The sequence below is a fragment of the Sphaerodactylus townsendi genome, linkage group LG02 (genome assembly GCF_021028975.2).
Source record: "Sphaerodactylus townsendi isolate TG3544 linkage group LG02, MPM_Stown_v2.3, whole genome shotgun sequence".
In the NCBI taxonomy this organism is placed as follows: domain Eukaryota; kingdom Metazoa; phylum Chordata; class Lepidosauria; order Squamata; family Sphaerodactylidae; genus Sphaerodactylus; species Sphaerodactylus townsendi.
This window is the reverse complement of record NC_059426.1, coordinates 86919606-86947579: the sequence shown is the minus strand read 5'-3', so window position 1 is coordinate 86947579 and position 27974 is coordinate 86919606. Positions and strand designations below refer to the sequence as shown.

The 27974-nt window shown below is 42.1% G+C and overlaps 1 protein-coding gene across 1 annotated transcript in view; it reads left to right on the top strand.

Annotated features, from left to right (window-relative positions):
* INSC (INSC spindle orientation adaptor protein) overlaps positions 1–27974 on the top strand; it is a 202494-nt gene that overhangs the window by 356 nt on the left and 174164 nt on the right. The window contains exon 2 of the mRNA XM_048486732.1: positions 4317–4388. The gene's annotated coding sequence lies outside the window, so the exon portion shown is untranslated. The remainder of the gene's footprint in view (positions 1–4316; positions 4389–27974) is intronic.

The window sequence follows — 27974 nt, the reverse complement described above, 5'->3', positions numbered from 1 at the left end:
GTTTGTGCCCCCGAGTCATCTACTGCACATCTTTTTACTGAATCCTCCCTCCTCAACTCTGCTGGTAGCACTGACTGCATGCATTTGAAGCATAGCAAAGCTATTTTGGCCAATTAAGTGAAACAAACAGTAACAAATCCCCTGCCAAATGCTTCAACGATCTGTGGAGCATCAGGATAATGTATTTGTACCATGTCTGTGACATAACCATAGTTTTCACAAAGACTTAAGAGTGATTGTGAGGGTGAACTCATTTTACTTTACCAGGCTTGAAAAATGCTGTGCAGTATTATGTCTCAGTTTTTCTATAACAATAAATCAGAATTTGTATTTTTAACCACAAAGACTTTTGCTTACTATATAATGTTTCTCTAAAAGTGTTCGGTTGTCTATTCTGTCAGATGCTTAGGATCCCTATTGCTTTTACAAAATTTACTAAAAGAAAGTCCTAAGAGTAAACAGTTTCCTTAATATTTTACATGGTATATTTTATAAGTTGCTAACAAACTTTTTTTTACTAATACGGAAAAATGAGAAAATGACTCATTATTCTTGAATAAGTAAAATATTAATTTTATCTTCTCATATTTTATACTGAACACTGTAAAATCCTGTTTAATTCAACAGAAGAATTAAGCACATGCTTACATTTTTTGTTGTTTGAGTCAGTGGAATTTATTTTGCCCTAATTGTCTCTTGTACTTTGACGTGATATATCACAATAGCAAAAGATACTGTAATCCATTCTATTTTAAATCAAACTACAAGTAATTACATTAATTTTAAAGTGTTAAAAATATGAGCAACTTATATTTCTGTTCAGAATGTTATATGACATAGGGGCCTACCATCACTCTAGTATTCAGTGGAAACTGGGAAAGGGATAGAAACTGATGGTCTATGAATTACTCATCTGTATGGTAAAGACACATAAAAAGAGGAGAGAATTCCTAGAATGTCACAACATCACTTCTGGGTACAAACTGGGAGTGACCTCCAAGGATGTAGGTAAGGGGGGGTTTCTTGGGTTCAGACCCCCACATTGCATGTCCGAAGCTCCGCCTCCCCTTTTGTGGGTTTTTGTATTTTTAAAGTGTTTTTTCGGTTTTTGGCCTGCAGAGGCGCAGTTTTTAGGCTAGCAGCACCAAAATTTCAGGCTATTGTCAGGTGACACTCCTGATGATACCAGCCAAGTTTAGTGAAGTTTGGTTCAGGGGGTCCAAAGTTATGGACCCCCAAAAGGAGTGCTCCATCCCCCATTGTTTCCAATGGGAGCTAATAGTAGATGGGTCTACCCACTTGAGGGTCCATATCTTTGGACCCCCTGAATCAAACTTCACCACATCTAGGTGGTATCATCAGAATAGTCTGCTGCTGATACCACTCCGGTTTGGTGAAGGTTGGTCCAGGGGGTACAAAGTTATGGACTCCCAAAGCTGGTGCCTCTATCCCCAATTGTTTCCAATGGAAGCTAATAGGAGATGGGGGCTACACCTTTGAGAGTCCATAATTTTGGACCCCCTGAACCAAACTTCACCAAACCTGGATGGTATCATCAGGAGAGTTTCCCAAAGATACCCTGAAAGTTTGGTGCTTCTAGCTGAACAATTGTACCCATGACAGCAGGCACCCCCCAAATTTTCCCAGATTCTCTTTTTAAATCCACCCCCTTTGGCATGGACTTAAAGGGAGAATCTGAGGTCTCCAGTTTAAACATTGAAAGTGATGTTGTTTCAGGGTGGGGGAGAATCCACCCCAAAACAGCATCGCTTTCAATATTGTTTTATCTGGGGACCTCAGATTCTCCCATTAAAGTGGATTTAGAAGGAGAATCTGGGCTCCCTAATTTAAACACCATTGAAAGTGACACTGTTTGGGGGTGGATTACAGCATCACAGCAGTCGCCCATGGGGAGGGGGGTGGCAAACCTCACATTTTGCACTGAGCTCCATTTTCCCTAGCTACCCCTCTGCCTGGAGGGGAGAGAGAAGGGACTGCTGGCTGCCAGCTGGGAGCCCAGCCGGTGGGGGAGGTGGGGCGTGCAGGTCATGGGAGTCTGCCATCCCTTGCCTCAGAGAGCTGCTTTTATAAGCAATTAGGCTGGGGGTGGGGCTTGAGGAGGCATGGCCATGCCCCCAGAGGCAGGTGGGTGCGTGGCCTCACCCCCCCCCCCATAAAAATGTATACCTACGTCAATCGTGACATCATGATGTTGTGTGACATTGCTCTGCACTCACCAAATGTTCTTACTGGTTGCCAACATTTAGTGGGCAACCCTAAGCCTTGCAGATGCACTATGCAAGGCTGGAGATGTCAGAGGAAAAAGCTGTAATAAATAAATAGGAAAAAGAGTGCTCTGTTGCACCAGTACAATGTTTCTAGTGCAAAATATGAAAATCAATGACTTACCAGTTTACTGCTTATTAACATCTTAGTGAGAGAGCAATTGGGTCCAAAGTGCAAGTGTTGCACTATACAAAATAAGCAGCAGTGTTACTCTGTTCAGTCATTACAATCTTAACATTGTATACATGATATCCTCTGATACACAAAATGAGTGTATTGAAAAAGGCAAAGTGCATGCTTCTCCAGTGTGTTTTTTTTCAATCTGGTTTCTGATAAAACGTACTGCAGCTGAAACACATAAATGTTGCTCAGTTCACACAAAAATAGTGACCACACATATCAAGAGGAATGTATGTGTTGTTATATTTCCACTTAGGCTTGGTAAGTTTGTTAACTTGGCCACTTGGTTACTTTATGCTACTTATTATGTAATAAAAATGAACTTAAGTTTTAGGTTTTAATTGATGGGTGGGGCCATGGATACTGAGGGTATAACTTGAAAATTCTATGGCAAAATCACAGGGCTTCCAGTGTTTCCCAGAGCTTTCCCATGTCACGTATGGATTTTACTGTTAATTTTTTCCCCATTGCAGCTTGGAGAAGTGATGGGCAATGTGGCTTGCCAGTAGGAAGCCTCCCACCATAGCAAGAGGTCTGTCAAGCCTAGTCATGTGTATACTCTGATATACTATTCACTTCACACAAAATTAAAATTAATTCAACCCTGCTCCAAAGGTTCTAGGTCAGCTTACAGTATAAACCAATATAAAAACAATATTATATATATTTTTAAGAAATTAATGTCCCAACCAACAAATAGGTCAAGGGTCTGAGTGAGCAAATATGTTTTCACCAGCTTCAGAAATTAAATTCACATGGCACCGTATCAGTGGCTGGGGAGGGCATTCGACATCAGTGGTATCACAACTAAGAAGGCGTTGCTTCTTGTAGAGGTCTGCCTTGCCACAAGTGGTAGCAGGAGAACAAGGGCCTTTTAAGAACTCATCAGGTTCAGTTAGCTGAGGTTTTACTTTGTGAATCAATTCTGAAACCTGAATTTTATGATCAAAGCTTGAAAACTGACAACACTATACCCAATTGAGTATAAACCTTGGATTCTGAAATTAATAAAACACAGCAAATGTATCATCATAGGTCTTGTCTGTATCTACCCTTAGCAAAATTTAATTTATTGCTGGTCAGCTCAAAATTGAATTAGAAACAATTACTGTATTGTTTTGGAGTATCTAAAAAGCAGACTGTTAACAGAAATTACTCACATTATAAAAATCCTAGTATGGCACTCATTTGTTTAAAAAGTATTTGGTATTGAATTGTGAAGATTTTTTTAAACAAAAGCAGAATTGAGAGTTGAGCATGTCTTAGATTCTGTTTGAAAACATTCCATTGTGTGTTGCCGTGGCAACATCTGGTAGCCTGTATAATGCTGGGTTATGTTCATGGATACAGCGTGCCCTCTGTTCAGAGTCTTTCTGTTTCACACATACACATAGTTACAGGGAGAAACAAATTAAAAAGTTCCAGTGGCTTGACCCTAGTACTTGTTAAACTAGCAAATGATAAACTAGAGCTTTGTTAAGAGACAATGATGAGGCTGGAGGAGAAAGGAACCCATCCTTCTACCTCATCACAGGTGATGTAATGCATCAATGCCTTCAAGCAAATGCCTCCAGTTTCTCCCCTCTTCAAAAAAAGGGGCAAGGGGGAAGGGGGAGAATTACATTAACAGGCTCTCTAGCTCATCCGTTGTGTTTTGACTGAAGAGGCACACTGCTCTTTTGCCAAGTGAAACTTCCTGCTAACATATGAATTAAATTATCTGCAGGTTGATGCTGATTTGTCCAGAAATTTGTCTGTGTGGTTTTTACAAAAAGAATGGTGTGTTTTGTTTTGGCATCTTCAGTTTAACAACACACACACAAAACAGCCCTTTGACTTATTTTCTGCAGCTCACAGCCAGCATTTCCTATTCTCATTCCTGCTCCCACCCCCAAAATAACACAAGGGAAAACAAAGGACAGGTAAGAGTCGAATTTGTTTTTTTTAGTAAAACCTGGATTCATTCTGTAGTGTATGTTCAGTGTTACCATCAAGTGACCTATTTTGGTGATTATTGGGGAAGTTGTGCCTTTTTTTGGGCTGTTCTTAGATAGAGACCTGGCTGAGGCCTTATATTGTTCATCAGCAATAAATATAGTTATACCCACTCTACTTGGCTGGTCTGGATCTCCTACATTACACTGGCCAGTATCTTAACATTCTGTAAGTAACAATATAGCTGTTATGGGACACAGAATAGTTACTTATGGGATCATTAAGGAGTTTGATTTGGATATAGAAGACTAGATTCAGTATACATAAAGACTCTCTCAGTACATCATTGCTAATGATATGACAGATGAAAATTAAAAAGAAATAATATTATTTTACGTCCACCTGGAACGCCCATAGCTCTTTTTGTAGCAGAATTATGTTGATTCTCGAAGCATTGTGGTTTTGGGGTATCTTCAATGCCATGCTGAGAAATAGACTGTTCTGTGTCATCCATGATGAGAGGATTTAGAAAGGTTTACTGACAGAATCCAGTAAATCCAGAATCTTGTACTGGCCCTAAACATTACAGAAGACATGGAAACTGCAGTCCAGAATGCATTAGACTTGCAAAACTCTAAACAATCTTGAAGTATGCAGGCATTCACAGTTGGGCAGTGGTGTACTGGGCCTAAATGGCTCCTGGGGGCTTGACTGGCTCCCCACGCCCCCCCGTCCAACCCCCCATGTACCACTTACGTGAGCCAGCAGGGAGGCCAGGGAAGGGGGGGATCAGGGGGTGGGGCTTGGAAGGTGGTGGTTTGGACTGGTGCCTTGGTGGCAGGCCAGATCCTGTGCTCCTGGGCCTGCCTGCCACTGTGGTGCCCGCTTGGGTCACCTGCTGCCAAGTCCCCGAGCCTCTGCCGGTATGATTCATGACCAATGGCAACCAGACCAATGGCAACCAGGCGAAAACCTCAATTAATGGCTGATAAGCCCTTTCACCCACTTCTTGCCAGTAGCCAGGGATAACTGTCAACCCTAGGTGGTACTAATAATGTGGACTAGGGTTTGCTTCCTAAGTGTTAGGTATCGGAACCTTAAGCCAACAAACAAACGCCAAAGTAATAATTAGCAGCATTTATTGATGAGGTATTCAAGCACCATACTTGGCAAAGCCAGTTATAACGAAGCTGGCTTTTGAGGTCCCATATATTCCCCAAGATTCCCCCCTCCCAACTTCCCAGAGACAGCCTCTGGAACTGAGACTACCCCAAGATCAGCAGCAGATAGCAGAGGAGCTACCTGGTCTCCTGTTTACAACAAGAAAACAATTGTAACTCTTTTCTCATGGGACAGGCAAGACAGGGGAGGCCTACGCTACAAAGCATGAAAAGCCATAAAGCACAGGTCAAGAAAAGAATGCATGAATGGGAAACTACCCCACAAAAATGGCTTGCCTATGAAATCACTGCTGGCAGTGGTACCCCAGGGTCGGATACGACTGAAGGGGAAAATATACCAGGCTGGTTACATATATATAGATTGTTACATCTTGTTCGTTGCAAGGATTCAAGAGAGCATCCCTTTAACTCAGATAAACACTTTCCTGCCACTAAGTCATCTTTCACTAGAGTTCCTTTCTGTCTGCTGTGGAAGAGATCCTCCTTTCTATGGAATGTGTTCTGATGAAAATGGCACAAGCAATTTCATTTGTTTTGACAGTCCTCTGTTTCTTCATGAAGGATAGAAACACATCTTGTTTGTTTTCTCCTCTTATCCTTCCTTCATTGTCCTTATTAGGGCTTCCAACTTCCAGGTAGTGATTGGAGATTTCCTGGAATCACAACTAATCTTCAGGCGACAGAGGTCAGTTCATCTGCTTTGGAAGGTGGACACTATGGCATGATACCCCATTTAAGTCCCTCCCCTCCCTAAACTCTGCCTTCCTCCCTAAACCCTGCCTTCATCTAGGTATTTCCAAACCTGGGCCGCAGGACTGGTAAGTCGCTCTGACGACGGCGCAGCTCTGCGCCGTCATCTCGGCCAATTCTGGGACTGTCCATGCAAACGGTCCTAGAGAGGTCGGGTCGGCGTGGATTACACCGACCTGACCCCTTCCGCCTCTGTGCGGAAATGGCCACAGAGCCTGCATTAAGTTTGTGGGTAGAAGTAAACTCCATTTTGTTGGGGCTCTTGCATTTGGATATGACAACAAAAATTAAACTTTGATTGAAGTGTCCCTTTACCAGAAAGATTTTCACTGTCACTACATGGGAAAGGAAGAAGGTTAGACCAAGGGGTGTGTGTGATCATGATAAACCTACTTTGTGTTCTGGGTTGTGGCATTTAGAAAAATCAGTCCTTGGATAAGCCATGTTTTATGGAGAAGTCACACATGGCGGTAACAAGACACATGACTCCTACATTCCATTTACAATAATAAAAGATGTGTTGCTAGAAAGGAGTGTCCCCTTCTGTTGAAATTCTTTTGTTTGAATACTACAGCTTCAAAAGAGATGAAAGCAGGGTAGCGCTTTTCACCTAGCTAGCTTTTCCTTTAGTGACTTTCTGTTTCAATCTTTTAGTTCTCATTTCAACAAGAAAATGATAAACCGCATTAAACATTAATGTCTCTTTTACTGTATCCATAAATCACTTTCACAAATAAGGAAGTAACAAACCCACAAAGTGCATACTTACAGAAGCTATGCTGTCAGAAGAGCATACCGTGAACGTGAACGTGTTTTAACCAGCAGCTAAAGCACTAGGAAAGGAATCAATAAAAAACATTGATACTATATTTTTTTCCAGGTTTTTTTAACCCTATTTTATCTCTTCTTCCTGTTTTCATTTAGTTTCTTAGTTCTTTTGACCTGTACCTCTGACATGCTCACTGGAATCCTCTAGGGAGGATCAGTATCAGGTCTAATAAGCCGGCTGTTACTTTACACCAAGCAGAAAGTAACCTGGCAAATAGAAAATGTTTCTTCCATAGTCCTCATTATTCTTCCGAGGGAAAATGCTTTTGCTTTGATGTGACTGATAGCAGATAAAATGGAGTCAAAGCCATGGACGTAAGTGTCTTGAATGAAGACAGTCTTATGTAAGACTTTTCTTGTTTTTTATTTCGTTATTTGTGCTGAAATGCGATCAGATGATGCATGGTCTGATTACAATGCAGGTTGTAGGCTGTGAGTGTCATAACATGGTGAAGCAGAGTATAAGACATATGAAGCTTAATTTGGATTGGTCTCCTGTGGACAAATAATATGCTGTGAACAATGCAAAAATACTATGTTCCAGGTCATTAGTTTAAGATTCATTTCAGTTCTCTTTTGATGACTTTAGCTGAAGGTCTGTAGTTTCTGGGGAAGTTCATTTTTACATACTTTTAATATCAGACAACTGAATGTGTTTCAGTGTTTTTATCTGCTAGTGAATTTATGCACAAGGAGAAAGAACCTCCCCACCCGTATGGATACATCACTATTACTATTTGGGGTTACAGTGATGGTGAGGCACATGGGGCAGCATTTAAAGGCTTGTTCTTGCATATAGTCAAAAATTAAGTTGTCAAAAATGTAGTGTATGTGAACTTTCATTGTGATCCGTATTTGTATACCTTTTTAACAACTAGATAAAGCTTGGATTAAGGTTGCCAGCTCTGGTTTGGGAAATTCCTGGAGATTTGGGGACAGTGCCTGTGAGGGCAGAATTTGGGGAGTGGAGAGAGGCCATCAAGAAATCTGAGACATCTGAGCTCTTCTCAATTGTGCCCATGACAACTTCTGTACAAGGTACATTATGAGCCTTATCCTTACAGATGTTTCAGCTTTCAAAGAAAGCTGAATTTCGTTGTTGAAAACTGAACTATTAGATGTCTTGAATTTACCATCTCTCTTGTGATCAGAAGTATAACAGCTTGAAGTTACTCATCAGATGCTAGAATCTATTATATTTCAAAGCAAAACTGACATCAGAGCATCAATAGTGCCAATGCATCATCTTCAGATAAAGTAGTGCAATGTTTTATTGGAAGTAGTGGAATTCTGTAGGAATAGTCATTGCATGTCTCCTACTTAAAAATGTGTTTTTGTTAAAAAAAAAATTGCATAAGGTACTTGTGACCAGTTCCTCCTGATAATAACTTTTTTTCAGTGTGTGTATTCTTGCCCTGTTTAAGAATGATCCAACCCAGCTTCTGAAAGGAAGTTCTCTTTGGGATCCAAATCCTATCTTTTCACAGTCTCTGTGTACCAGTTTATTTGGAAGTTCGTCCAACAGCTCTCAATGTAATGTACCTGAACAGAATTGACTGATAAATAGATTTGATTTGATTGGCTGGGCAGATTTGTTTAAAATGTTGCTTTGACAGCAGCTGCCATAACAACACAAAGTTCTGCACTGTGTTAAGCTGTGGCAATAATTTTCTGTCCAGCTCTGTCCCCTTCAGCAGTCATTTTGTGGCAACCATTTTCTTGCTGTGCTTAGCATGCCACATCAGAATTCCAAATCTGCCTGAAAACTAAAAAAGGTTGGGAATCCCTGATGTAAACAGTGGCACAATATAATCTAGTGCAGAGCTGGGAGATCATTAACTGTATTATAATAGGAAGGGATGGTTTTCTGTAGACAGGAACTCAATAGGATGCATACTAATGTTATCTTCCATATATACATTCTATCTTCATTTTGAGCTTTCAACTGCAGCAGATTATTGATTATTGACTACATAGCATCCTTGCACATCCATTGTCTTTCTGTGGTTTTTACCTTGCTTTCTCAAAACATGTTTGATTCAGTGTTTCCTGCCTTAACACAGCTAAATTCCTCCCCCATGCTGCTGAAAAATCAGCAAGAGCTAATTTGCTATAGCATTAACTGTCAGGCTCCAGCTCCTGGAAGGCTGCATAGTCTGAGACAACGGGGGGGGGGGGCATGGGTGCTAGTTGCATACTGCCCACGGGGACATGTGGGGTCACATGTCCCTGGGCACAGGACATTTAGTCACATGGGGAGGGGAAAATAGCCCCCCCACGTGGCCAAGCCCCTCTGCGTGGCGGGAGTGGCAGTGGCTGTGGGGCCGCTCTGGCCATGAGGGGAAAAGGCTGACAGGGGCTTCCCTGTGGCTGAGTCCCCTTCTGGCTGGTCAACCAGGGAGCCCATGGGAAGCCCCCTGACCTGTGTCTCCTCCACCTCCCTCATTGCCTTGGTCAAACCTGAATATGGAATGATGGGGGAAGGCACAACCCCCAACTCCCTCACGCCTCCTGCTTTGGCCCTGAGCAGCCACAGTCACAGAGCCCAGGAAACAGCCCACAAGAGGCCTGTGGCAGCCGCTGATTGAGTGACAGAGGCTGCAGGCCTCGACCCTCCCTGCCTGCCTGTGGAGCAGCTGCTTCCCATGGGGTCCATCAGTCAGGCTGCTTGGGCAGTTGAGGCCCTCCCTATGGGCTCCAGCCTGACTAGGGGGCCCTGCCACTCTGTGGCAGGCAGGCAGGCAGGCAGGCAGGGTTGAGGCCCGCAGCCTCTGTCTTTCGGCTGATGCCTGCCACAGGGCTGCTTCCTGGGCTCTGTGGCTGGGCCACTCCAGGCTGAAGCAGGAGGTGCAAGGGAGCCGGGGGGGGGGGGCTGGGCCTGCCCCCACCCTGACATTCTGCAGAGGTGTATCTAGGGAAAATGGAGCCTGGGATGCACAGGGGTGGAAAACTCAGATTTTCCCCTGGGCTCTATTTTCTCTAGATATGCCTTTGGCTCACCCTGGCCTGGTTCAACTCCCCCCTCTGACTGTTGCAGAGGTCTGGCCTATCCTTCTTGACTACATTGCTTCCTGCCTTTTAAATATTTCCTGTGGGTACCACACACATAAATTCCTTTGAAGTCCCAAGAATTAAGGTATGTTCCTGCTTGGTGTGAGTAACAAAGGTGGTTGGATTTCTGGACCAGGCCTCCTGCAACTCTCCTTACTCTGCTGTTTTATAGGGCCTGTGGTCTGTGTTGACTTACTAAGAGGGCCTACTAAGAGGGCCAACACTGCCAGTCTCATCTATAGGATTGCCTGCAGATGTGACTTGGTTGCAGAGCTCCGCCTTCTGTTTATGCTGCATCTTTTCCACCCTTCCTTGCCTGTTTCCTGGCAGCGCTTTCATCAGGGATCACTGCAGCTGCTGTTGGGGGCCTGTGTTGCCTACCTGGGACCTTCTACTGGCTGAACTAGGTTTGGGGATGAGGCTCTCACCCTCAGATGCTAACAAGTGCTCACTGTAACTTTACAGTGCTATTGCTATCTAGCTATTGCTGATTCTTGTAAAAGAAAAAAATGGTTCTGTGGTGTGTGGGAGGGGTAAAATGGCAGCTGTGGAGAAGCAGGATGGAGAAAGTGTCAGTAAACCCACCACCTGGAAGCCATATTGCTATTGTTCTGTATTGGCAGGGGCAGCAGTAACAGGAAAACTACAGGAAATCATTGTTATGTAGAAGACCCCAACATCATCAATATAAAGGATTGTTATATGAACAAAAATGCTGAGAACTTCCCCCTATTATGAAGTTAATTCATTATGGCATTTTCAAGAGCCTCTATTTCAACAATAGTATTTTCATTAGTTTTATATGATAATATAAGATGACATTGTAGGTTAAATTTAGCTTTAACTACACCATTTAATCTTGGCTATTTAAGAACTCAGCACATCCATGGAATACTTTAGAAAATTTGATTCGATTATAGTCTATTGGTTTGGCAATTAACTGTATCTAGATCCAAGGATGCTTACAAATGACTGACTTCAGATAAAATGAGTAGGCATCATTCCAATCCTGATGGACTCTGGGTTATTTGCCAGTTAAGAAAGTGGATCATTTTATAACCTGCATTTCAGCCTCTGCAAGATAATTTATTCAAGATACTCCATATTGTTCCAATAAATATTTGCTTTTCAGCATAAGTATAAATAGCAACCCTTTTCAAAGAGTTAAGCAATAGATTTCCTTTGCATTTTTAGTCAGAAATTTTTTTATATGATAAATATATCTTGAAGGATTACATTCTGCCCAAATAGTTGTAATTTAGCATTGGCTGTTCTAGAAGCAATGGGTTATAAGTAGTATGGAAAAGAAGGCTGGATACCAATAGCTGGGACCAAAACAAACTTTAAGGAACGGATATGGTATAACATAACTAGACCAGTGTGGAGCTCTACATTCTTCCTTAGAAGTTGTCTACTTAACTGATACAACCAGGCAATTTCAGCCTTTTTTGGTACCATGTAGTTGACCCCAAGCTGTTGAATTGTCCCTGTTGTGGGGAGAGACACTATGGGGCAGGTTTTCCATCTGAGGTGCCTACAGTTCTGTTAATTAGATGCACCCGAATAACCGGGGGCAGCCATTGCTGCCGGGGTGAGCAACGTAGCAAAATAAGGGGCATGCATGGCTTGGCGGCATGCTGCAGAACCGGGTGCAATGATTGGCTCCCAGCCATAAAGGCTGGAGGAGCCGGGATATATAAGGACGCCTCTCCCGGTCCGCGCCCTTCCCGGCGGCGAGACCCAGCAAGGCGTGGCCCACCCACCCTCCCTATTGTTTTAGGGGTTGGGGGGTTGTGGTCCTTACTGTCGCAGTCCTGGTGGGTTTGCAACGGGTGTTGCACATCTGGGGAGAAAACGAGCCTTCCGGCTGGGTCTCCCAGGCTTGTGCCCTGTGGAAGGGCCGGGGGGTGGGGCGGGCAGGCTGGCAGGCCGGCAGACCGGGCTGCTGCCCGACACCCCAGGGAGTGGGGTTGGGTCGGGCCGATAGGCGGCCGAGGGCTTAGCCGGTGCCCGACACCCCAGCAAGCAAGGAGAGGAGGGCGGGCCGATAGGCGGCCATGGGCTTAGCCGGTGCCCGTCTCCTCAGCAGGGGCGGGAAGGGTGAAGCCGGAGTGTTATCTCTGGGGCTTCCCTTCCTGTCAGTTCCCAATGGAGATTGGGATCTGATGTGCGACCCGTTTGCCGCCCAGCTCTTTTGTACATAGTTCATGTTGATTATGTTATTGAATATTAATAAACTGGGCTGCGGCCCATTCCTTTCCAGCCTGTCATTGTTGTGTGATTATTGAGCGAAGTAAAGTCTCACCATCTGCAGCAAATCATATGATGACTTTACTTCCATAGAAAACAATCCCACATTTTAGCAACTCTGGTTATCTCAGTGTCCTTCCATCTTGTCTTTTCCAAGATGACCTTCATGATGCATTCCTGTTTTGACTGTAGTAGTGGCAGTCTATTAGCTATCTCCTGAAAGTCATAAATACTGTTTCTTTTTAAATTAGATTCATATGCATTCTTAAACATGGTTCTGCCAAAGCTGTGGCAAGGAGAGTACCTTGAAAGAGGAAACTTGGGGAACTCAAAAATAATCTGTTAGACACTTGCCTCCCCTTCAGTAGGAGCTGACAGTTTTTCCCAACAGTCTACATAGTGCAGACAGCTGGAGCCTTGGTCACTCCTCTGACCAAATAAGCATGTGGTTTGTCCTACCTGTCTTCCTGCCCGGTCTGGTAATGACCATAATTTAGGCTCAAGTCTCTTCAAAAACTCAGGTCAGGGGTTTGCTTTTGCAAGTCTTTGGAAAGTTTCATCAAGCTTTATTTGTTGTGAGATGGCAGTGGACCCTGTCTTCTGTCTTCAGCAGCAGCTCCTCTTCCTTCAGGCATTGCCATGAAGGCAAAGGGAACTTTTAGAAATGTTGTCACTGATTTCAATGAGAAATAGCTTTGTCAGCTAGGTTTGGTAATGTGCATAAGTCTGACAACCCAATCCAGAGGGCTTGAGTGGCAAGGGCTGCTGCTGCTGCTGCACTGCCACGCCACCCCCTGAAGTCTTCCAGGCAGTGCAGCGAGGCAGTGAGGCTCTGGAAAACCCTGGCTGTCTCAAAAACCCACATAACCAAAAGTGGTGTTACCCCGTGGATCCTAGATCAGCATTCCCAGCTCGAAGCCTACTAAGGTTGATTCCTCCATTTAACCTTAGATGTAATAGGAGGCATCCATTTTTAATTTTGTTGTCCCCTTGAGTATAATTTTAAGTAGACATTTAAAAGCCAGACTCATCAACTGGATAGCAACATAACTATGTACAGAGTAACAATAGTCAGAATTATCCATCCACTGTTGTAATATCCGACAAATATCCGGTGTGTTTGAAAAAAGCAACATTGAATTCATTTAATCTATTTTCATGACAAATAAATGAAACAATTGTTGCTGCATGAATAAAAAAGTTTCCTTTGAGAATTGTTTTGCATTATAGTGGACTCAACCAGCCCTTTATGCAACCATATAGTGGAAAAGGTTCTAAGCACTTGGAGTCTAGTTTTAGAGTGCCACAAAACTAGAGACATATCAGGTCTCTCCTGGCACTTGTATAGCACTGAAGGGGCACTGATGTAAGTGAGAATAAGAAATGTGGCTCCTTTATTAAAAACTAATATGAATTTGGAACAGAGTATAGAAAGAACATTTCATTCAGCTCCTCTAAAAAGATCCATTCTTAACAACGAAATATAGGAATAGTGAAATTTAGTATCTAGAAAAGCTTATTAAAAGGCAAATGCTTAAGATGGCTTCATCTAATCACATCCTTCCTTGTTAGACATTTGTCTGGATAATGTGAGATGTGTTTTGTGCTTCATCAGTGTTCCAGTGGGACACAGGTTCTCATTAGCCAAACGATTAAATACATAGTGAGAAATGTTAGGCGCAATCCAGACCATTGTCATATGGGCGGTACAGGCACATAATTCCATTCCCTAATTGGTTAGGAACATCTCAGGACGTGTGTGTGTGTGTGTGTGTGTGTGTGTGTGTGTGTGTGTGTGTGTGTATGTAGGGGAGGGGGGAGTGAGCAGGAATGGCCTTGGTCATATTGGCTCCATAGGAGAATCGTACAGGTCTCCCTGTCCCCATTATACATGACTTAACAGAATTTGCTAAGAATAAAATTTATACTGCTACAAAATGAGAACAAAGCAAAAGCAATCTCTATCTTTCTAATAGTCACCAATTTGCTCTTTAATTTCTTAAGCTGTGAGAAATCCCCATCTAGTGCTTGGAATACCAAGCAAACTATTCTGCCATCCTCTAAGTGTGTGATATGCTATTTCCTTAGTAATTTTGGTGCATAAGGAAACCTAAGACATTTACAGATGGATTTGGATGTGAGCGGGTTGGAACATAATATTTATATCATGTAAAATATGCAGGGCATTGCAAATCCCTGTGCCTTTTGACAGGATGTTAGAAAAGTCTGAACAAAATTCATCACCCTTTACTTTAAGAGAAGTTTGTGGATCTATCATGCATATATATTAAAATTATAAATCTAGGGATTCAAAATCACATATAGGTTATAGGAATTGATGGAAAATTGGTGGTGGATTGTAGGCCACATAAATGCATATTAACTTTTAAACAGCTAACACTTTTAATAATAGAATCCTTATATTATGTATAGTTTTACTAGAGTTTCAAAAGGAGATTGCCATGAAGTATGAAGGAATTATAGGGGTACACTCAACTAGCTACACAAATCTTGAAATCCTGGCCATAACCTTTAGAGACGTAGAACTAAAATGTATCCTTCACTGCATACACTCTTTTATCAACGTCTGTTGTTTCTGACTCGGGATCCTTTTCTTATTTGCAAATATTGAGCTGGCTGAAGCCCTTTTCAGTCATTACAGTTGTAATAGGCATATGTTTATTTATTTAAAATTTGTTAACCACTTTTCTACCTTATATAAATTTATGGTGGTTTATAATAGAAATAGCAGTAAAACACATAAAATATGTACAATCACTAATTTAAAATCAACAATTTAAAACTGGTGGCAGAAAAACTGAAATTAATCAAATGCTGTCATCTCTCTCCAGGTGCACTTCCTTGTGGAGGTTGTTTAATAAATGTAGAGGTTGTGGAGGTTGTTTAATAAATAAACTCTTGTTCAGTCAGGGAGCCTCTCCTTGGTCGAATCCCCACTACCGTCTTAGCCAGGTTTCAGAACACAAACTAACCAGGTTTGAGGGACGACCTCCCCGGTCGAATCCCCACTACCGTCTTAGCCAGGTTTCAGAACACAAACTAACCAGGTTTGAGGTCGTTTGTGTTCTGAAACCTGGCTAAACGACTCAGTGAAATTCGACTTGAGGAAAATCATCCTAAACTAACTAGACTATTGTCATTCTGAAACCTGGCTAAGACAGTAGTGGGGATTCGACCAGGGAGGTCATCCCTCAAACCTGGTTAGTTTGTGTTCTGAAACCTGGCTAAGACGGTAGTGGGGGTTCGACCCTTGTGAGCTTAGTTCTCAGGTAGGAACATATGGCAGAAGACAGTCCTTCAGATACCGTGGTCCCAGGGCATTTAGGACTTCAGTGGTCAAAACCAACATCTTAAATTGGGCTTGGGAGTAGATTGGAGGCTAATGTAATTACTGTAATTTTGAAATCATGTGATTCCAATAACTGGCCTTGAGCAGCAGTTATCCAGCATTCTGTGCTGGCTGTAACTTCCAAACACTCTTCAAGGCAAGCACCAAATAGAGTGCATTTCAGTAGTCCAGTCTGGATGTAACTAAAGCTAGGATTACGAAGGCCTTATCATCAGAGTCAGGAATAGTAGCATTTGTCATGGCAGCTGAAGCTGCACTGCTAACTACAGTAGCCACTTGATTTTCAAAGGTGACTGCTGGGTTGAGCAGCACTCCCAAGCAGCAAGCCTAAATTTTCAAGGGGAGTCTTTTTCCTCCAAAATGGAGATTTCTCAAGTCTCTGGTCTGCCTTTCTCAGCTCATCTCTACTTGTATTTTAACTTAAGATCTAATTATTTCCCATCCTTGTTCTGACTGCTCCTGGATGTGTTCTAAACAGGGAGAATCACTTGGGTTTGTTTGTTCCCATGCTCTGGTTTTTGACTTGATCTTGGTCTGGATGCATCTGGGTGGTTTTTGATACCAGCAGGTTTTACAAAAGTCCTGCTGTCCATTTTTAAAGCAGACAACTTGAAAAGATTTTCATGTCAATTGTATAACTATGGTTAGAACAGATTCCATTTTTGTAGCCTTTCATGTACATCTAGTAATTAACCTCATGTTACTGTAGTATAGTAACTCATGTAGATTCTATCTATGCTTGCACATTAATGCAGACTTGACCCTTTTATACTAAGGAGCAATATTTTTAGTTGGTGCATGTTTTCCCTTCCAATCCATAAAACAAGCCAGGTTAGCTCGCTCATCCAAAATCAAACCTTGGATAGCAATTATTTTTCTAGACACTGTTGAGTAATTCGAAATCTGCATCTTTAAAATCTGAACTCTTTCCCCCAGAGGCGTAGAGGGGGGAAATGGTGCCTGGGACAAAATGGTGCCTGCCCCCTGCCCCCGGGGGCCTCTGTCCCCAGCAGAGTCCCCTGTGAAACCCTGCCCCCCGCAGAACCCCCTACCCAAAAAACAGCCTGTTCTGGCTGCCGGGACCTGGCTGGTGGGGTAGGGCAGGGTGAGGGGGAAGGGGGAGAAGTGTGGGGGCACTTCCCCCATGGACCCTCACCCTCCAACCACTTACTTTATTTCAGCCAGCAGCTGGGACCTGGCGGGTGGGGTGAGGGGTGTGGGATGCCCCCTGCGGCCCTGCCCCCAGCCCACTTACTTTATTTCAGCCAGTAGTCAGCTGAAAAAAACAGCCTGCTGTGGCTGCCAGGACCTGGCTGGTGGGGTGGGGTGGGGTGGGACGAGGGGGGAAGGGGAGGGGTGTGTGGGGTGATTTACACCCCATGTGACCCCAATGGCATGTGCCTGGGACAGGGCACCCCACCCTTTCCCGTTATCACTACACCACTGCTTTCCCCCTGTTCTGCTCTATATCTCTTTCTGTCCTATGCACTCCTGTTGGTGGTCTCCTCCCTTTTTAATTTTGGGTTTCTGTCTGGTTTTTAGCCCTGTAGCAGAGGTGGGATCCAACCAGTTCTCACCACTTCTCTAGAAGTGGTTACTATTTTTTTCTGAGTGCCGAGAAGGGGTTACTAAAGCAACCTCCCTGCCCAATAGGGATTGGAGGTGTGTGTGTGCGGCAGCGCCACTGTTTGAATCCCACCACCATCGGAACCTGTTATTAAAATTTTTGGATCCCACCACTGCCCTATAGTATATACTAATAGGCAGCACTTTGCTTGAAATTTGGGGGTTCTCATCTGAAACAAGGCAAGCTGCCAAGTGCTGCCTGTTATTATAAGATACTCATGGTTTGCAGTTTACTAAAGAGGCTTATTGAAGCTCTGTTTTTAAGTGTTTTAACATCTTTGGTATTTTTATTTTTTTATGATAATGTCCTCACTGTCTGTGTGTATGCTATTTCTGTTTGCTGGCTAAAGACCATAACAATAAGCAATCCAATCCAATCCAATCCATGTAATACCTTTCACCTTTTATTGGAACCTGCCAAAGAAGCATAGCAGCAGATTTCTCAGCTCTTGATATTAAGGTCTTCTATATATCTCTAAGGAACACAAGTAGGTAGACAGCTAAATGTTATTGCTGGTGTGGACTGTGCGGTTACTTTTGCAGCTGGCTTTGTATTAGTATTTACTATTGTATTGCCTACCTCCATGTCATGACCCTGGTATTCCTTGGAAGTCTAACTAGGGCTAATGTTGCTTAGCTTACTTTGGCTATTCTGCTGGTGTACTGGCCATCTATCACACCTGCAGATGCCCTGCCAAGCCTGTTGGAGGTCATTTCAGATTGGGTCTTGTGGTTCCCTAAACTGGTAGTGTTGGGGGATTTCAACACACACATAGATTCAGGATCCTGGAGAGCCAGCATAGAGTCAGGACTCTAATCTGGAGAACCATTCTTTGGAACTCTTAGCCCAACCTACCTCACAAGGTGTCTGTTGTGGAGAGAGGAAGCAAAAAGAGTTTGTAAGCCACCTTGAGTCTCCTTGCAGGAGAGAAAGATGGGGTATAAATCCAAACTTTTCTTCCTCCTCCTCACATATACTTCAGATGTGCAGGCTGGGTGGGGCTGGTGTGCTGGCACAGCAACACACAGCACTAAGGAGGCTCAGAGACTGAGCTGTGCTGACAACAGTTTAGCAAGTAATAATTCAACAGATACAAGTCTGTGGGAGAGTCCAGAGCAATGTTGATCGAGCCAAGAGTTGAAAGCCAGGAATGTGCACAGTAATAAGGAGAAGCTGAAAATGAAGGTCAAGAAGCTGGTCTGTAGTCAGTCAGGGTCTGGAGACAACAGTGGCATGCAGGGAAGGTCAGGAAGAACACACTTTGCAACTGTAACTGCAGTTCTTGTCACAGGCCATTTATTCTTCAGAGCTACTTGCCTGGGAGTCTGGGACTGCTTCTGCAAAGGCTTTGGGTAATGCCTAGCCTGCAGTCTTGTTGAGTGGCATCTCTCCTTTAAGGCCAGTTTCAATCTCCATCTGCAATCCTGACTTGCATCTGGAGACCCTGAGCTACTGGCATCTTCCTTACTCCTGATAATTAGCTCTGAGCCAGAGGTCTGTGCTAGTTCAGGCTCTATTGATTAACTGGCATCTCTCTGTGGCTCATTCCGCACACGCAGAATAATGCACTTTCAAGCTGCTTTCAGGGCTCTTTGAAGCTGTGCGGAATGGCAAAAACAGTTGTGAAAGCAGCTTGAAAGTGCATTATTTTGCGTGTGCAGAATGAGCCTGTGACACTCAGCTAACTCTTCCTCAGACAAGCTGTCAGCTGCAGTTGGGGGGGGGGGGTTGACATTGGACCTGATGTCATCCATGGCAGCACTAGGTTTGAGCAGGTTCCACATGTCAAGCAGGTCACCCACTGGATTTGATTTTTGGTATGGGGGTTGATATGGATCTGATGCCTATCATTGGAGTGCCATGGTCAGACCACTTGCTTGAGCAAGTACATGATACTGTTAAGGTCCTGATCATAATAAAAATCGTTGTTTGCCAATACTTTAGAAAACTGTTACACAAAAATATTGCTTAGTTCAACACATTTCCCCCCAATTTTTAGTTGAAAAAGATGCTTTCAACAACTTGAAAAGAACCCACTAGCAAAGCAAAGTAATGTTTGTGATAAATTATTTATTCCTAATATTTATTCCTAGTATTTGCTTCTGTTCTGTCTTAATGACACCAAAGTCTAATATGAAAGACCTAATTACTGCTGCCCTTCTCAAAAGAAAACAAAATTAATTGCAGAGTGCCATTTGAAAAGCCTCCTTTTGAGGGAGGATACAGCAGAATTTTGTTTCGTGTTAATGGAAACACCAGCTCACAAAGATGCCTTGCATAAAGTAACTGTAGTGATATGTTCCACCTGGTTCCCTCAGGAATTCCTGTGAAGTTACCTGTTTTGTGATATGTCATGCAGGTTCTTTTATGTCACAGTGAAAATAAAAGGAAGTTGTCTGTGGAACTCTACCAGATGTTTATGTGCATCATTTCCATGGATATCAACCAATGCTCACTTTACTAATGATACACCAAAAGATTAATTCAGGTTGGGCTCAGCTGGTTGCAGCAGATCATATGATACATGTGTGTGCATAAAGTACTGTCACGTTATAGGTGACTTATGGTGACCCCAGCAAGGGGCTTTCAAGTCAAATGAGAAGCAGAGGTTTGCCATTACCTTCCTCTGCACAGTATTCCTTGGAGGCCTCTCTTCCAAGTACTGGTCCCTCTTAGCATCCAAGATATGACAACATCTGGCTTCATCATGCCACCTTCCTTCCCAGATCACACAAAAGGTTAGTTATATTCATCATGACAGATTATCCTAGGAACAGGTTCTGAAATACTACATTGTCTCTTGAACAACCATGTTGCATCCACTACATTTTATTGTGTTCTAGTCCTAGAGCAATTCTGTTTTTAGGAATGAGAAAATGATTGGGGAAATGGCCAGAAAAAAAAGAGGGGGGAAGCATGTGCATGCCAAGAAAGGGGAAGAGAAAGAGAGAGAGAATAGTGATGCTGCTGCTGCTGTTCTGTCTCTTTTAAGGCTGTCAGGCTATCAACCCCTTTTGAACTGCCTCCAAATACAGTAAGTTACTCTCCCATTGCTCTGAGGTTGGGTTTACCACTTATCCCTTTGAGCATGTTTGAATTCTTAATTCAAGGGTAAGGAGATTTTGAAATTGTCTTAACAATTCAGTCCCAGAATCTACAACATGGGCATGGAAAAATATGCCACACCATATTTCTCTCCCCAACTGCTTTTCATGTTTCTACTTAATGTGTACTCTGTGGGCTTTCTACACAGATGTGCTCTAACATCTGCACATACCATTCATATATCCTTTGTCTTTCTGTCCTGCATCTCCTCAATACTCAAGGATATAAGTTTAAGAAAAAAAGGCATAACCAGTAAAGATCACCCCATATTTGCATGTAAAACAATCTTAAAGTTGTTTCCAAACTTTTTATATACTGAGAGATATTTTAAAAAACATGTAATGCTCTATACAGTACATTGAATTTAGTGTATGTGTTTATGAGTTATAGTGGCACCTTTCATATAGTTTTGACATTTTTAAACATATATTTTGCCCATTCCCTATAAATAGATCCATTGCAGAAGCTCTTTGCTGCTGTCATCTGTTCTCTATTAGTGAAAAGTCATAGGAATCTGTGGTTGTCTTATTCACCATGAGAAACCAGTAGTGAAATAAAGTAAAGCAGCAGCTGCTCCAATTTGTTATTCCAAGATTATATTTCCATTTCTCTACTATGTGGGTTGACCTTGTTGAGATGCTGAAAATTTCTTGCAAAATGTCAGTTATGGTCAATCCAAATTACTTGATTGCCCTAGGCTTTATGTATCTCCTTCCTCTTGTTTTGTCAGTTTCCTTTGCCTTGTTTCTCCGTATTCTATTTTGCTCAAAATTTTTAAAAGCTACATCATTGTATATCATCCTCTGTGTTGCTACAGCTACTGAAAAATGATGTTGCTACAGCTACTGAAAAATTCAGGATTGGGGTACCAGCTGTATTAAGTGCAAATATTTGGCTCACTGATTTGAAGAGTAAGCCAAACATCTTTCAATAAAATGAATGTGGTTTTTTTCCCTGCATTTATGATAAGTGTTAAAAGTGTTGAAGATCATGGGATGTTTAAGATTATGGACAATTAGAAAGAAAAAAGGGTTGAGCTACTAACCTATCTGTAAAACTCATTCCTCATGCTGTAGAAATGGAAGAAAAGCGCAATTAATGTGGCTGGGTAATTTTTTTTCATCCTCTTCCTTTGAAACAATAGTCTTGTGACAAATTACAGACCTTAATAAATGATGCATAAATCATGCCTGGAAAAGTTTGTGGATGCATTTTATCATGCCAGTTATAAGATTCTAACCAGTTTCCCTACACTTTGTTGTTATTGTAATTTTGTTTTCTTTCTGCATGTATTATTGAAGAAGGAATCCACAGGTAGGATGTCAGACAGCTTATGAAATGAATATTTCAGAAGGCTTTTGTTGGCCTAAACAGTATGAACATCAGTGTTAACTGACTATGAGTAACTCTGTAGCATGAAATACCATATGTTTGCCTTTATACTTCTGGGAAAGAAAAGGCACTACATAAATTAATAGAGTAGAAGTTGTGTCTATGTCATCTACTGTTTCTATTGGGGTCTCTGAATTTTGCCCTGTATCTCATTAAATGAACAGAGGCATAGCTTGCCTAGGCCAAGTTTTGAAGCAATGAGATAAACAGAACTGTTTCAGGTGCTCCAATTTTTCTATGCAGCCAGCATTTGAGTATATGTAAGTGTGTGCCTGTCGGTATGTGTGTACGCACGCACGCACGCACGCACGCACGCACGCACACACACACGCACATATATATCTGTTCCACAGTAACAAATTTGAGCTGTTCTATAATAAATCCTTAAATATAGAGTGGCTAGCAGAAATATACTAGAGGTAACTTCAGTCCAAAGATGGATGGCTGTTCCCAATTCAATGCTCAACTTGGTGAAGAAGGCAAAAAAGGAAGTTCTGTGCATGATCTAAGCTGCAGCTAATAATACCAGGTGTATATCCATACTGTTTTGCTCCATCCTACAAAATTAAATCTGTGAATCTGATTTGATTTGTCTTAACCAGAACAAATATTTTCAGAAGGGGTGGAGCCATGGGGGTTTGTTATTTTATTTTGCTTTTAGCCAGAAATGTTTTTAAACTATTATTATAAACCACCTTGAACCATAATGAAAGGTGGGGTACAAATGCTTCAGTTTAAATAATGTACCTCAAATAAAAATACTTCTTAAAAAGAACATTTTGAAAGTGCTCTCCTCCCAAGTGATGTGTGTGACTTTTAGTTAAGAATTTTAGGAGTGGAGAATGTAAAGGTTATTTGCATATATTACAAGTGTTTAATCATCCCTGTTATACCCCTGGTGCAATATGTCATATTCAAGGGATTTAGTTAAAATCCCAAAATAGATGGCTGCAGATTTCTGTGTTAGTTGAGAATGAAGTTGCTGGATCTTCAGTACAGAACAGAAATCTTTTTCTTTAACCTCAAAGAAGGCTTACTATTATGTGACATCTTTGTGCTCTGGCTTGAAAACATCTTTATACTATTGCAGTGTCAAGAAAACAGTGCTTGAATTCTTAATCAGTTCGGAAATTCAGGAAACTTTCTGTGACAGAGGGAAATCATCACCTAATTTAACCAAGAAGTCATTTCCATTACGTGCAAAGTTTGTTTTAAAATGTAAAGTTTAAGTAATGACCTTCTCTTCATAATGGAAGCAGCTTTCTGATCGGCAGTTTTCACACAAAAAGTAATATAAGATTTGAAAGAAATTGGGGTTCTGCAACTGAATTGCCCAGCATGTTATTTAACTATTTTTAAAAAGTGGCTGTAGGAATTCCTGACTTGGACTAGGGCTCTGAGGTAGCAAGATGGGGGCTTTCCCCACTCACCTTCTGCTGTCTTGGCGCCCGGCTACCCCGGGTGTCTCCCCTCAGCTGCCGTTCCTTCAAGTACGCCACGCAGGAATGATCTTGTGCGCTGAGGGTGGAGCAAAGAGCTGGCAGCTGTCCGGGGGGCAGCTGCGTGGTTGCCGCCCTTGCAAGTGGGGAGCACCGCTGGACCCCACGCTACTTTCCCAGAGTAGCACGCAGCAGAAGGTAAGTGGGGAAAGCCCCATGGTGTTTCCTCTTTCTGTTTGTACCTGCTAAGACTTAAAGCAACTTGAAAGCATTTTTGATGAGGTAACGTTCACTGTATTCCCAATCTGTATTTTTCCTCTACTGTACTCTGACATGTATCAATCCAATCTATTTATTCATAAACATAATTCATAATCATAATCCATAATACAGTTGGGCAATCCTTTGATCCCATTTCATCCATTGCAACTTTTATTGGGAGTACAGGAATTTTAAAAATAAACTCTGTAGGTGACATTTCTTAATACTCTTGATCAGATTAAAACAACCCTCCAATTTAGCAGGAAGTTGCGGTTGAAGTCTACTCACAAATGAAATCTTTTTTCACTTTTTGTGAACAGGAAGGGTGTTTCAACTTGAATGGTTACTTATGGTCCTGAACACCCTTGCTCAATTGATCATAATTTTAACATTCTGTTTCAAAAAAAGATGGGTAGCATTCTGTTCACTGGCTGTGAAGTGATGTGCTGTTCTGGTGCTAAGAGTCTGTGCCAATAAGCACCATTCGTTCTGATAATCTCTTCTCTCTGCAGCAGCTGGCTGTATTTTTTTTTAATCTACTGGGTTTCATTTCTGCCTGTATGGCAGACAGGTATGTAAAAAAGGAAGCCATCTAATAGACTAATTTTTAGGCTGGATCATCCAGTGGTCTAAGGGATAGGTTTGCTGACCTACATGATGAGCAGAAGGTTAGAAAGTAAGTTTTCTTAGGATGGAGTTGAACTAATAGGAAAAAAATTAGCTGCAAAATTTCTACTTGGTATAGAAATAAATGTATGTTATGAGGGAACAATATATGGAAGCATGCCCCCCCCCTCCGCCCCACTGGCTAATATAGTTTCTTTTTTGTCTAGTTTTTGTTTCTTAAGCAAGGTGCACAATTAGATAGATAAATGGAACAAGGTGGTGTCAGGAAGTGGTTTCCTTGGAAGCAGAAACCACATGAATGCTTTCATAACTTCCTTCCCTGCTTTGTAATTGTTGTTTGGATAATAATCACCAATACTAAAAATCTTACTTCAATACATGGATGTAGATACAAGACAAAGAGAGAGGATGTGAAAAGTAAGGAAAGCAGACAGTTTCTAGGGAGTTGTCTGAAATGACAAAATGCAAGTTAACATCATATTTAATGAGAGCAAGTTCTCTTCTCGTCTTAGAAAGGAACAAGAGATCATTTTAGCACTGGATTAGTTCCTGGGACTTTTACCTTACAACACTAAGTAATAAAATAGAGAGACTGCATGTGGAGACAGAAAATTGATTACTATTTTTTGCTCCGTGTTGTCCTTGGGAACTTATGGTTAGAATAAGCTAATGTAGCATCTTGCTTTTAGGAAGTAAAAACAAGCTATTCAGACACACGATATCAAAATGAGACAACAAGCAATGGCAAAGCTGATCTGAAATATGTCCATATAATGTCATCCTTTATTAATCGACTTTTGAGACAATGCTGAAAGGCAGTACCTTACTTACTCCACTGGAAGATTACCCTGAATAAAAACAACCACCCTAAATATGTTATACACAAACATAACATAATTATAGGACATAACTGTAACATATGCAAATGTGAGAAGACCTCCCCCTCTTTTGATGATATTCCTTGGGGGGGAAAACACACTAACCTTACATTTGAGTAAATACAATGGAGTTTCCCAAAAGGGTGTCTGTGGGTATCATGCCAAAACCTTTTGCACAGCAAGGCTTCTGATTGACTATTGTAGATTTGATTGGTTGTGCAGATTTTTTAAAATGTTGCTTTGGCAGTATCTACCATCACAGTACAAGGATTTGCACTATATTAGTGAAGTTAAGCTGTGGCAACCATTTTGTGGTTGGCTCTGCCTCCTGTGGCAGCCATTTTGTTGCTGCGCACAGCATGCCATGTCAGAATTTCATACATGTCTGCAGGCTCAGAAAGGTTGAGGACCTTTAAAATACAGTCTTCCACTAGTTCAAATACACCTAATACGAACAGGTTTTTCTTCTCATTTCTGCTACTTATATTTTTCATATAAGCTGTTTTTAATTTGGTACAATATTTGATATGGTACAGTACCATTGTCTTGTGCTAAGGGCTTCTTTTAATAAGGGCATAACTGTTAGCCTGTTTGTGAAGCTGATGTACAGAGCAATATACTTTTATACTGATAATTCCCAACACAATATTTTTGTACATACGTCTCATGTGCAATAATTAGTAATCTGAAAAAAAACCCTACCTACTGAGATAATTTTCAGTCATGATGCATCTTGTACTTTAATGCATGCATGGAGATGTTACTAAAAATAACCTGAAAGATCCCCCTGACAAAGTTGCATGCAAAATTTGTATGGGTAGCAGAAATTATTATAGCATTCATTTCCCTCTACATCATTTTTTTCCTTGCCTTCATAAATTATAAATTGCAATATCTTCACTTAGCATGCACAAACACATATTGGAAGTAGAGGTGAGTTTCCAGTGATTCCTAGAGAGGTGTGATATCGCTTGCTGGTTTTTGTAGACATCAAACCATCATTGATAACTGCCCCCCCAAATGTCCCTGCCCTATCTGCTCTGCTTGTACTACAGGGGTGAGATTCTCCTTGATGTCAGGTGTCCAGAGAATCATCTTGTCATGGATCAGAGTCCAAGGAATCTCAGTACTACATTGGGTGCCAAGGCAAACACTCAAATCCTTGGTCAGTGGTTGTACCATATATCATACTTTCCAGGCTTATCATAGTTGCAGTAGTTATCATAGTTGCAGTAGGAGTAGATCCCCTCACTCCATATCTGTCCTCACAAGGTCCATGGCATTACAGGGATTGCAATTTAGATAACTTTTGATGCCAGGAGTTGCCCAGCCATTGACTCCATCAGTCTTCATCTCAGCATTGGGCATCACCCAGTCCTTAACATCATAGCTCTTCATCAGCATCAGGAATCACCCAAGATACCAAGTTACACCTGGAGGACCTCCTGTTTGATGGAAATAATTTATTCACTCCTAAGAATGACAACATTATTCGCACTTTGAAGGAGGCAATTGGAGAGGTTCCCACCAAAGTATTCTTCATGCTTTGAAGGAGCTAGGTCTCTAGGGATCATAAGTCAGTGGCCATCACATTATTGCCCCAGGTGTACCCCTTTCTTTCTTCAGTACCAAAGGCAGTCCAAGTTTACTCTTTGGAATGGGTTTAGGACTCAGCAATGGCCATCTTTTGGCCAGCAGAGTTCTAAGAGGTTTTTTGCATGTTAAAATGTCCCATTGTTGGCACAGTGAATGTCCCGGTGCAATGGGGAGTTTCCCGCAGCACCTGGTGCTGCAGCGTGTCTGCCATGCTATTACCCTGGTGCCGCCCTTCAGCAGTGGCTTTGCTATGGGACTTTCCAGAACCGTGAAGGTTGAAGGCCCTTTGTTGCTCTGGTGGCTTGCAGAAAAGCATTGTGTGAAGGTGCTGTGAACAGGACGGCGACAATTCCCTTGCATGCGCAAGGAGTTTAGATAGGGGAGTTTGGAGTACCGTGATTCCCTTGCACATGCTGGGATTTTAGACCAGGGAGGGGGAGCGGCAGCGGCAAGGATGCCAATTCCCAGCACCCGTTTTGTGCAGAGTCAACTAAATTGGTGAAAGTAAGTGGGGGGAGTGGGGGGATTCAGCCAATCAGAACGCGGGAAACAGAGGTTTCCCATGCATGCCAAAATACATTGCTGAAGACCTCGCAGAGCAAATGGAGGAGAGCCAGGGAGCAGTGTGAACAACAGTAGGGTAAAGATCGCTGCAGCAGCTGTGCTCCCAGATATAGCACAGGGCGATTTTACTGTGCAAAATCAGCCTAAGAGGTTCCCTGACCCCCAGAGAGAACACAAGGGTAGTTGTTCCCCTTCCTTGTTCAGTGCTAAGCCAAAGAAGCAGGCATGACAAGATGGAAAATTGTTTGCAGACAGGCTTTCCCAGTTTGCTGTTCCTTGGGAATCTATTAACAACAAATGGATCCTGCTTATAATAAATACTGGTTATTTTTTGGAACAGGTGTCTGTCTCTTTCTGTTTGGAATCTAAATTTGTGATGAGTGAACCCATAACATCCATCTGAATTGTTGCAGGAAGTAATACTCTGCTAGCAAAATGTGTGATTAGGGAGGTTCCCACCAGCCAAGCTAATTCTGGCTTGTGTTCCAGGTTTTTTTTTAATTAACAAGAAGTCAGGAGGCAAATGCATGATATTGGACCTATGCACTTTCATTTAAGCATCCTGAGAATGCACACATTTCAGATGTTAACACTCTTAAACATCCTGCCCTTAGTGATGCTAGGATTTTGATTTGTGGTCATCAGCCTATGGGA